The sequence below is a fragment of the Macrobrachium rosenbergii genome, chromosome 12 (genome assembly GCF_040412425.1).
Source record: "Macrobrachium rosenbergii isolate ZJJX-2024 chromosome 12, ASM4041242v1, whole genome shotgun sequence".
Classification (NCBI taxonomy): Eukaryota; Metazoa; Arthropoda; class Malacostraca; order Decapoda; family Palaemonidae; genus Macrobrachium; species Macrobrachium rosenbergii.
The window spans coordinates 31,886,566-31,898,271 of NC_089752.1; positions in this window are offsets into that span (position 1 = coordinate 31,886,566).

Sequence of the window (11,706 nt, forward strand, 5' to 3'; positions counted from 1 at the left end):
AATATACAAAGATTTGCCACAGACATAGGCTTATTTTAACGGCCGGTCCCTTTCTTGTTAAGAATGACGTGCCAGAAATTTACGTCAATAAAATATATGAAATTAGAATGTGTTCATTCTGTGTCATATGAAATCTCATTTAATAATCAACCTTTCGTAATATAATAATTGATAATTTTATGCTGTTGTAACTAACCTTTGGGAATCATTTGCCTTAATAGGCTCCACTCATGCATTCGTACTATTCTAATATACGTTGTATGTTTAACAGAGGATCAGTCATCATAATGGCATGTTCATAAATTGGATGTGAATTGCCTATCATTATTTTTGGTGTTTTGACATACGATGAAACTTCATCCAAGGAGAGTGGCTGCTAATATCCTTCGCTTCTGCGATGCGATTTCATTAAGATCATCAGATTGCGTTTGATATTCTCCTCTCAGTTGTTTGATTTTTCAATATATTAATTATATGTAATGTTGTAGGCTAACTCTTTTTTTATGAAAGTTGAACTCTTGAAGGTCTTCGTTTAATGTGGGGTATGTATGCAACACCGAACAGCATTGATCTTCTTTGCTCATTCCCCCCCCCCCGCCCCGGGGTCATTCTTTTTGATGAACCTTATCCAGGTGTTTCTGTCTTGTGTCCTACTTTTGTTCATTCCTTTGTCTCTCATGTATTCTCGAATGCACGCTTTCCGCCTTCTCAAACCGAATAGCATTGATAAGCTGCATAATTGATGCCAGCTATATGTAATTTTGTACATCGTTTATGTCGTAGTCCGTTGTATTCTTCTTTGTGTCTTATACTTGGTCATATTTTATTTGGTTGGACTGTAAAAATGTTTGTATTTACATAATATACATTATTTCATCCGCGTAATCATTAACACGTAATTGCCCCTTCCTGTTTGTAATTTCACCGTACTTCAGTGCACAAACGTATACCCCAGTATGTAGTCATGTATTCTTAAACACAATTTAAGAATTTGGAATAGATTCACCGTATTCTCCCATACAAACACATTTATTGTAATTATAGAAATTCACGCATTCCTATTTACACGGTTTAAAGTACAGTCTTCCTCCTCCATAGATTTAATCGTGTTAAACATCAATAAGCAGGCGTTTCATGCGCCTGGGCAATTTACTTAAGTATACGCCCATATTTTTTTTACTGTGTGCGTGTAAATATTGCTATGTAATCCTGTCTGGCCTTTCGTATGTTAATATTCACCTTACTACGCAATTGGAATGTAGCAAGACTCTCAGCATCTGGTTTTTGTGGTCAGTTTTTCCAGAGGTCCGGCTGATCGCAATGATATAGAGGTCTGCCGCTCTTGTAGTCGGTAATCCGTTTACCCTTGCTCTACTGATACTGGCGGTAATAGAATAATAGTGGGTTTAACAGTCTTGATAACAGCAGTAGCACTAAAGGCAGCTATTATCTTAAGATTTATGACAGTGTTAATGGCAACGATATTGTCAACAGAAGTGCGAGAAGAAGGAGAGAAATTTGAAATAGCGAGAGAGCGAGAAGAGTAAAAATGAAGAGTGCATTTCTACCTCGTTGGGTGAAAAGAATATCCGATTAAGTTAGTTCGTCTCAAATCGAATGCTTACAGTGGAAAATAAATCATCTGAAAGATAAATGGAAAAGCAACAGTGCGATTTTTAGTTTATCAGAGCATGAATAAATATCTCGGTTCGGTGACCATTTCCGTCCCTCGTATGGGAAGCTTTGGAATTCTCTCCATGATTGTTTTCTGTGATCTCTATAACCTTCCTTGTTTCAGTAGACGATTGTATCGCCTCTTTCGGTCTCAAGCTCACCATGTTTTCTCCTCGCTTTTTCTTCTCTTTATCGGTCTCACTACACTATTATATATATATATATATATATATATATATATATATATATATATATATATATATATATATATATGTGTGTGTGTGTGTGTGTGTGTGTGTGTTAAATTTTTGTCCCTACACGTGTGATTTTTATGATTACAAATAGGAAGTCACAATCACAAATATTGTTTAATGGTCAGTTCTCTATATCTTTGCAATAACTTACACCGTAATTATATATATATATATATATATATATATATATATATATATATATATATATATATATATATATATATATCCTCTAGGACTATCAGTGGAGCACCAGATATGATAGATCTAAGCTCAGATAAACGTGTATTGCCTTTTATATGATAAACGAAATATGAACTAATTTTTGTCGAAACTCCGTCAAGTTTATGTCTGTCACATAAGTATGCAGATCATGCTTACTCTTACCCATACATGCTCATGCCCTCGCCCTCAACCGAGTGCATGTGTACATAGCTCCTTTGCTCCCTTTCATTCACCCTTCACATTCTTCCAGATACAATCAGCGCCTTAAGGCAGATATGGTCGTTAAAAATGCTCAAAAGAAACATCTTGAGCTTCGAAGAGATATGCGTATTTTTTGAGCTCCAGCGAGTGACCGATATCAGAGAAACAGGAAGCTACCACACCCTTCTTTTCACTTCCTTCACCTCTCTCTCTCTCTCTCTCTCTCTCTCTCTCTCTCTCTCTCTCTCTCTCTCTCTCTCTCATATTTTTATCACATATCTTATTTTGCAAAATGAAGTGCGATATTCTTGTTGCATATGTAGTGTGTATTCTGAAATTAATTCCCTTCATGAAATGATACTGTCAAAAAGGTTTTAAAGCCTCCTTTCACAACAACTAAGGCGGTAAAGAATATTTTTGTGATATTTGCTAAGTGATGTTTAATTATTTTTATATTCGTTTGTTTATCTTCAGAGAGAGAGAGAGAGAAGACAACTAATTTTTCCTTTTGCTCCGTTTATGAAGGTAGTTTTTAGTTTGTATTTTTGGGTGACAATTCCGTCTGTACTTTTAATTGCTTGCCTTACTGTAGATGATTGATCTTTAAGCTACCAAAAATAATTTCTTTCATCTTACACATACACACACGTATACATACATACATATATATATATATATATATATTTATATATATATATATATATATATATATATATATATATATATATATATATATATATTGCCTCGTGATGTAGAATTGGCTGTAACAAGCCAGCCTTACTTGTGAGAAAATCCGGTTTCGACCACTAGCTAGGACGCCTTGTTTCCGTAAAATTATTATTATTATTATTATTATTATTATTATTATTATTATTATTATTATTATTATTATTATTATTGCTATTATTATTATTATCATCATTATTATTATTATTATTATTATTATTATTATTATTATTATTATTATTATTATTATTATTACCACTTTTGCGTTTTCTTGTCGCCAAGTTCAGCATTAGTGGTAGCTGTTGTTGGGGTTTTGGGGTCGTCATTCATCTCCTAATGTATTATGAATGTAATGATAGTAATAAGTCTTGCACCTCACCCATCTAATATGGGTCAAAATAAGCAAATGTAAGTCCTTTTAAACGGAGGAAAGCCATTCGAGGCCCCTTTGAGAGTAATAAGATTTGAATGGGAAATTGTTTGGTACGAGGCTGGCAATTTCTGACAGTTAGAATGACGAGGATTTTCTTTTTATGTTGTTTTGTTAACCTAACTTACCTTGTTCCATCCTCAGCATAAACGGATTTGTTCTGAATCTGCCTGTATCATGAATATAAACGCAAATCGTTAGCATATAGTAAAGATTTGTATTTAATTTGGTTTAGGTTGCTACTCTGAAAGAAAGTAATTTTACGTTTAACTGACAAGGCAAACCACTGACCTTGTTACGTTGTCTACTTAAAGATGTGTAACGTGACCTGACCTTTAGTTTCGTGTTAAACTAATTTTCACTCTGACATTGAACTAATATTATTCTATAGAATTATAAGATTATTCACGAAATGGTAATGATGTCTAGCTAACGTTCTATCTTTCCCATAAGATTGCTTACATTGCCCTTGAATATGAGTACGATTTTATTAGTATCAATTTTATCTTGTCATAACAGTGTTTTCAACCTTATAGGTTAGATTTATGGATATTGTTACTGAATTATTGTTAGTAAATGGTTGATTGTATGGGACGCCTCAAGGCTTTAACCTTTCTACGTCGAATGAAAGCTGTATTCTATTCTGTTGCAAAATTATGGCAAAGTTTCAACTGCCAAGTATTCTGCGTGATAGTTTTTCCTGTTTTCATTGCACTCATCCTTATCTTCTTTTTTGTGTATCGTTAGGAAAGATATCAGTCATATTTAAATTATGTATAACAAAAAAGTTAGTAACAAAGAAAAAAAACCTGTTTAAAACGCGCACTTTTTTGTCAGATAAAAATTAAAACCTCTTTTCTTTTACATTAGGAAGATAAAGAAGTCTGTCGACGTTCCTACGTTTTTTCCATTTTAGTTATATTGTAACTTTATCAATATAACTATTTGATCAATATAAATCCATGTCAACCTATCTTTCATTAGCCAAGGGTGGTCAAAACATGAATTGTATGCTGCTGTAAATAGCATGTTCTAATTCGTAAAAGAATAATGCAAGATAAACTTTTTCTCTGAGCTGCCGTATCATATCACGAATTGAGTCATCATCCAATCCAAGCCCATGTACAGTTGCCCAAAATTGCTTGCTCTTCGAGTTGAATAGTACGAACTCCCATGTCCTCACCTGACCTGACGGGACTTCCTGACCTGACCTGACAGATCCAAGCCCTGCACCAAACTTTTCTCTTTCTTTGCTCTCAACTTCTGTTTAAAAGATTTGTGTAATGATTCGTAAGAAAACAGTGCAAAATAAGTTACAGTATGAGCAGAATAACCTGACGTAATCCGTAAAGAAATCACTTACCATCCCCTCCTGCAGATTTTCGACAGTTGGAAACACCAAGTTGGGTACATTTTAACCGACGTTTAGATGTAATTGAAAATTGAAGTTCTTGCATTACTTTTATTGCTTTTGAAAATAGCAGTCATTATGCAGAGCTTAACCGGTATTTTTTCCTCGATGCTACATTGGTATTTGTATCAGCCAACAAATGAAATATTAAAAAATCATGTGATTCTTTTATTCTTCCACATTCAGTCAGCAAGGCGACAAGGACTTGAATGGATTCCGAGAGACTACGTGACTCTGACCCACCACCTGAAGCTGTTAGTTGCTCGAAAAACCAAATAAACCAACAAGTAAAATGAAAAAATTAGATAAATACATACACGTAATAATCAAACCGGAATTTCCCTTTGAGGCTCTAGGCCATTCAGTATATACAACGCATTACAAGATGCATTAGGCAAGGATGGACTGGCCAATAATTGCTGTCCCTCGAGCCAGAAGCCGTAATCGCGGATAGCGCATTGTACGTGTTTTTTCCGAAAATATCCCACGAGCATTTTTTTTTTTTTCTCAGAAGAGAAACAGAACTCTTGTTTCTGTCGCCTCAGTAATTACAGTGAACCAACCAGTATATATATATATATAATATATATATATATATATATATATATATATATATATATATATATATATATATATATATATATATATATATATATATATATATATATATATATTCGTATCATATCGGCATACATTTTTCTGCCTGTACGTTTACCGTAATAACACGAAGAAATAAAATGAGGCATTATTTGTTTTAAAAATACTACCTACAAATTAACCGAAACAATATTTTTTTACTTCCCACATCACTTGAAATTTATCTCAATACCATGTCCGCTGAGAAATAAAAGAACTGCTCTGAAAATGTGTATCAGTATACAAGTCGAGAGAAATAGTATAAAATAATAACCTAGAAATGTTAGGAAATATTAAAAATAAAATGAAAAGACTGAAGCTGGGCGCTATTATAAATATAGTTATGCTATCTCGAACTGTAGAAAAAAATATAAATATATATACACAAACTTTACAAGTCCTCCTGGGCGGCTGTAAGCTCATAAGGCAAGTGCTGATCTCCTATTCCCTAGGCTGACAGCCAGTGGGCGACAGGTCCCAATGCCTATGACACGTGGCTAGTGTGTCGCTAGGCCCACTGTTTAACACCTATTTTCCCACTGGACCCCTCGGGCTTTTTCGGATTGCTAGGTTGACAGGCTGCCGGGATTTTTGAAGTGGCGCAATTCGAGCCATCAGTTAGCGGCGGGATTTGAACCCCGGCCCTCCTGACTGCTAGCCGAGGATCATACCACTACACCACCACGTTGGCATATATACAGTTCATGACAGAAATTTATGCATATTTCCATATGAAAGAAATTAAAACAAGTAAAGGAACATTTGTTTTAAAAGTGTTTAAATCTGTCATCCCATCGTATTTTACTGCCCTTCCATTAGTTCTCTCTTCCCTCTAGGTCGGTTCACTGCCCATGGGAGATGTGACGTCAGATAATTCTAACTCAGCCAGTCTTCCTTTCAGGCCTTAACTCTGAAAGACAGATGGTTCCCCATCATGTCAGCCTCTTTGAATAAAAGAAATATTATAAAAGGTAAATATAAGTATGCAAAGAATATAAAAAAAACGAAGCTAAGCGCATAAGAAGTGCAGAAAAAGAGAAGTATATTTAACTCAACAAAATTACTTTAAGGATAGTTATGACGGCATGCATATTTCAACCGTATCTTACTACACACACCTAAGAACACTGTGTAATTTTCATCTTGCTTCGAACAATTTGTATTAGATTACGATGCTAAGAATTTTTTTAGTAATAAACGCTCAAGCTGAACATAAGAAAAGGCCATGAACTCCTTAAGCGAGCTTTGGCATAATAGAATGTGAAGAGGAGAATAAAACTAAGTGAAATAAAATAAAGTAAAATCTAGGTAAAAAATATCAAATAAATAGAGGCGGTCAAATGAGAAGGCACATAAAGAGGACCACACTATCGGAATGGTATTCTGCCTCAAAAGCCAAGTATTTTAGTACCTTAAACTAGATCAATATAGCCTTTATTATCGATTTCTGCAGCAGTTCCTAAATTAGCACAATTGTATAAAATATCTGTTGTACTGTATTTTTTATTCCAGTCAGCCGCCAATAGTAACGAATGAGCTTTAATTGAGGAAGCCCCGTAGAAGGGTAGTGCCGTCAGTGCACCTCATGCGGTGCACTGTAGGCATTACTTAAGGTAAGGCTCTTTGCAGCGTGCCTTTGGCCCCTAGCTGCAGCCCCTTTCGTTCCTTATACTGTATCTCCTTTCATATTCTCTTCCTTCCGTCTTACTTTCCAGCCTCTCCTAACAATTGATTCACAGTGCAACTGCGAGGTTTTCCTCCTGTTACACCTTTCAAACTTTTACTGTGAATTTCCGTTTCAGGGTTGAATGACCTCAATGGTCCCAGTGCTTGGCCTTTAGCCTAAGTTCTATATTCAATTCAATTAAATTGAATGAGGAAGGGAAGAATGTTTCTCATTTTCAGTGTATGCTTTGGCGACATCGATGAGCATTTTTTTTTATGTAGTGCCAGTTTATATTATTAAAATCAGTCAGCAAATCTAAACAGCATCATTTTACGGTAATAAATATTAATAACAATTCCGTCAATAGGTCAGTTCTTTTCTGGAAGTTACTTTTTAGTTTGTATATATATATGTGTGCGTGTATTTGTATATATATATATATATATATATATATATATATATATATATATATATATATATATATATATATATATATCCTGTATTTTTATTAGAAAACTTTTCGATGGCAAATCCATTTTCAAAATTTTCTCATTTGTTTTATGAATAAAGAAGAATGTCATTACCAGATTGTTCATAACCACTGACCAGGTTAATACCGCCTAAGACCTCAAGTTTTCAGTCCTTCATTTCTTGTTATTAGGTCGATGCTTCTGTAATAGTACCATAAGCCTAATGCCTCAGGAAAAATTACATCTTTAACCAACCACAACACTGGAGGATGTGGTGGTTGCACTAGACGTTGATGTGGAAGGGATGGTAAGCTTCTCATTTAAGAACTCTGTCGCATTTGCAGTAACGTTTATGGGCTCTAAGTTGTAAGAAACTTCAGAAATATCTAAATAAACAAGTCGAAGGTAAATGGGACGTAGCTTATGCTTTTCAAGCATTGTGCAGTTAAGTTCATTTCTGAATTCAATAAGGGACTTTTTTGTAAAAATTTAAAAAAATAGAAATCTCAGAAACCGAAGTAACCCTTTGGCAAACGTACAGTATCTGAAGATTAAACGTCGATTCTCAAGTTTTCGTGCATGAAAATAAATTGAATTATTAAACGACACTCCATAACAGTATTATTTTGAGTATGAATATTCGTATGGAATATATTTCCAAAAATATTAAACTTATATCAGTCTTCCATTAAATGGCATGCCACTTATGATACAAATGAGAAATAAGAAATAACCTTAAGTTATTGCGCAATGCCATCACTTATTAGAAATTGATTACCCAAAGAATATGTTGAAAATGAAAAGGTTTTTGGGTCAAACGATCATTTGTTTAATCATAAAGAGTTAGTGTCTTGAGTCTTGCAAGACGCATTATTGTTCTTAGAAATCGGCTCTGCTAGGAGACAAATATACGGAAAACTCTTGAGATTATTGAATATCTCATTTTCATCTCTTGCAGTATGGCTTTTAACTGTATTGTAAGCATTCAGTTAATGTACAGTATACGGGTCACTACTTTATTTAGGTTATGTGTATAGTAGTAGCCTGCCCATTTCTGTCTCCGTACCATTTGAAAATAATGTTCTTCCGCTTTGTAAGAAGCGCTGCTTTAAAACTGTTCCACAATAAGGGTGAAATAAAAGAATGTTTCGAAAGAGCTTTCGTGTATCCACAATAAACACTTCGTTAGAGGAACACACACACACACACACACACACATACATATATATATATATATATATATATATATATATATATATATATATATATACATTATATATATATATATATATATATATATATATATATATATATATATATATATATATATATATATATATGAAAATAAGAAGGCCCATAAAACACTATTTAAACGTTGAAACCATATATTTCGGGCACTTGTTTCTGTGCCCCTGTTCACTGGTAGAATATGGACAGGTGGAAAGTTACAATGGTATATATACAAAAACATGAAGGTGTGGCCTTAGGCCTCCGATGTTAAGGAGGTGGCGTTTCTTAAGAAGGAGGAGATTGACCAAATTCCTAGTGGTTTTTGGCCTCATTAGCTCCCGTTTGGCGATGGATCTGGCGGTCGCGTTTCTTGGGTCATCTTCTTCAAGAGGGGTCTGAGGATTAAGGTGTCAATGGCGTCCGATTTCCAATGTCCTCCTGACAGGTTCATATTGTTGGTTTGATTGATGATAGCAGATTCCAGCATCTTTCTTTTGTACGGACAGCTACTCTTGAAAACCAACTCCGCCCCACTCCAGTTAATGACATGCCCTGTATTTCTAATATGTAGGAAAATTCCCGAACTCTCTTCATGTTTTTGTATATATACCATTGTAACTTTCCACCTGTCCATATTCTACCAGTGAACAGGGGCACAGAAACAAGTGCCCGAAATATATGGTTTCAACGTTTAAATAGTGTTTTATGGGCCTTCTTATTTTCATATTACACTGTAGTATTACAGGAAAATATATATATATATATATATATATATATATATATATATATATATATATATATATATATATATATATATATATATATATATTTACAGTATATTTACACGAACTTCCGTATTTTGAAGTTTTCATCAGTTGTTAGAGATAATTCAAACATAAAAGCTGCCTGGCTATATATAAAACTACTTCAGGATTAAATCTATAAAAGTCATTGTTTGAAACATGTCTTAATTTAACAGAGAAATTTATTATGATATGCTAGTAGTCATGAAATAGCGTCGTCGGTACCGTACTTTGTAAATCTGATTAATACAGATTAACCTAAATTTGAAATCATGAAGCAGCTGGCGCCCAGTCTGACACTAAATCCTGTTTAATTATCGTAAATTATTTTATACCATCGCAAAAAAGAAATAACAAAGTTAAAAATTAATATATTAGTCTTTAATGCAGAATTAAATTACACATTTTAATTCAGTGAGGTAAGTGATTGTGATTGAAACTTGCCAGGTAAAACAAACGACAAGGGTATAAATTCTCGCCTCCATTAGTTCCAGATAAGGTTATCGCATGTGATGTACGTTTACCTCGTTAAACGTATCCACTAAATTTGTGACAGCCAAGTTTTTTGTCAGGCGTTGGTGGCAAAAGGCCGCCGGAGTTCCTCAATGACTGATTGTGCAACGTTGGGTAAAGTTCCAAGACTGCTAAGAGGCCGAAGCTGCGGGCGTCTACGCGCGTGGTAGACGCAGCAAGGTCGTCTCAGAAAAAACAAAATGGGAACGCGTCTGAGGAAGTAGATGACGAAAATGGAGGGGTAAAATGCAAAAACGGAATAATGAAAGGGTTGTCGGGTGTGCATCAAGACTGGCAAAATAACATCATAGACAAAAGCACAAACAAAACTGAGAAGAAAAGAGGGAAAATGTGGTCTTTGTCTTGTATCAGAAAAGGCTGCACAATAACAAAACGTAGGATACAAGAAACAGGAAGAAGAAAAAGAAATTGTAGGAACGAAAAAGGAAGGAAGTGCAAAAACAGAGGAAAAAGATATCGAATTAGGACAGGTGCAAGGCAGAGGGTTAAATGACAGCCGGAACGGGGTCTAACGAAGAGTTTCTTCCCCATTCTGTTGGGAGGGTAAAGGTTAATAGTGATATGAGATACAGCCTTCGACTTTTTTCCCAGTGGGGACGGGTAGCGTGACACCCATCAGCGCATAAGTCGATAATATTATGACAGGTGAGGAAATCATGACTTACCCTCAGAGTTATAGTAAAAGTTCATTCTGATGACTTATTTTTGAAGAAATGGTGCTTAAACCTTTTTAAATCAAAATATCACCTTTAAGACTGTGGACATATCAACATTACCTTTGAAACCGACTGACTCACTGAGAGATTGATGGGAATGGCATCGCAATATCAGTGGTTCCTTACATTCTATACCCATTTAATCTCAGAGGGTCCTGCTTGCAACTAGTAGGAATAGTGAAGAATTCCGCGGACTTAATGATTATCGGGGAGGTGAGTGATCATAAATAACCACACACGGAATCCTATTTCCATTAGTGAAAAATACTTTTAGTATCTTAATTTCGTTTTTGTGAAACCTATAAAAGCTTTGCCTTAATTTTTCTGATTGTGAACAATGTGATTTTAATATTTGTTAAAAAAAATTTTTATATAATTTTTTTTCATGGGTTGCAATACCTTTAGTATTCAATTTCACTTCATTTAAATACGCATTATCATCCTTTATACAAATACAGTTAGGCTTGCAGACATATTCTGAAATACGTACTGTGCCATAATTCTGGAATTTTTCTGATTATTATTACTGGTATAAAAGACAGACTTAAAAGAATAGATCATTGATTTTGTTAAATAAAACCGAATTATTTTACTCTTATAAACAATTAACTCTCTTAACAGTGAAAATACTGACGTCTTAGACTGTGAACTGAACATTAGCATTTTCGATGCATCTTTCTACTTCATAAGATTTTCGCTAAACTGCTATTAGTTTGTCTATATTTTTACCTAT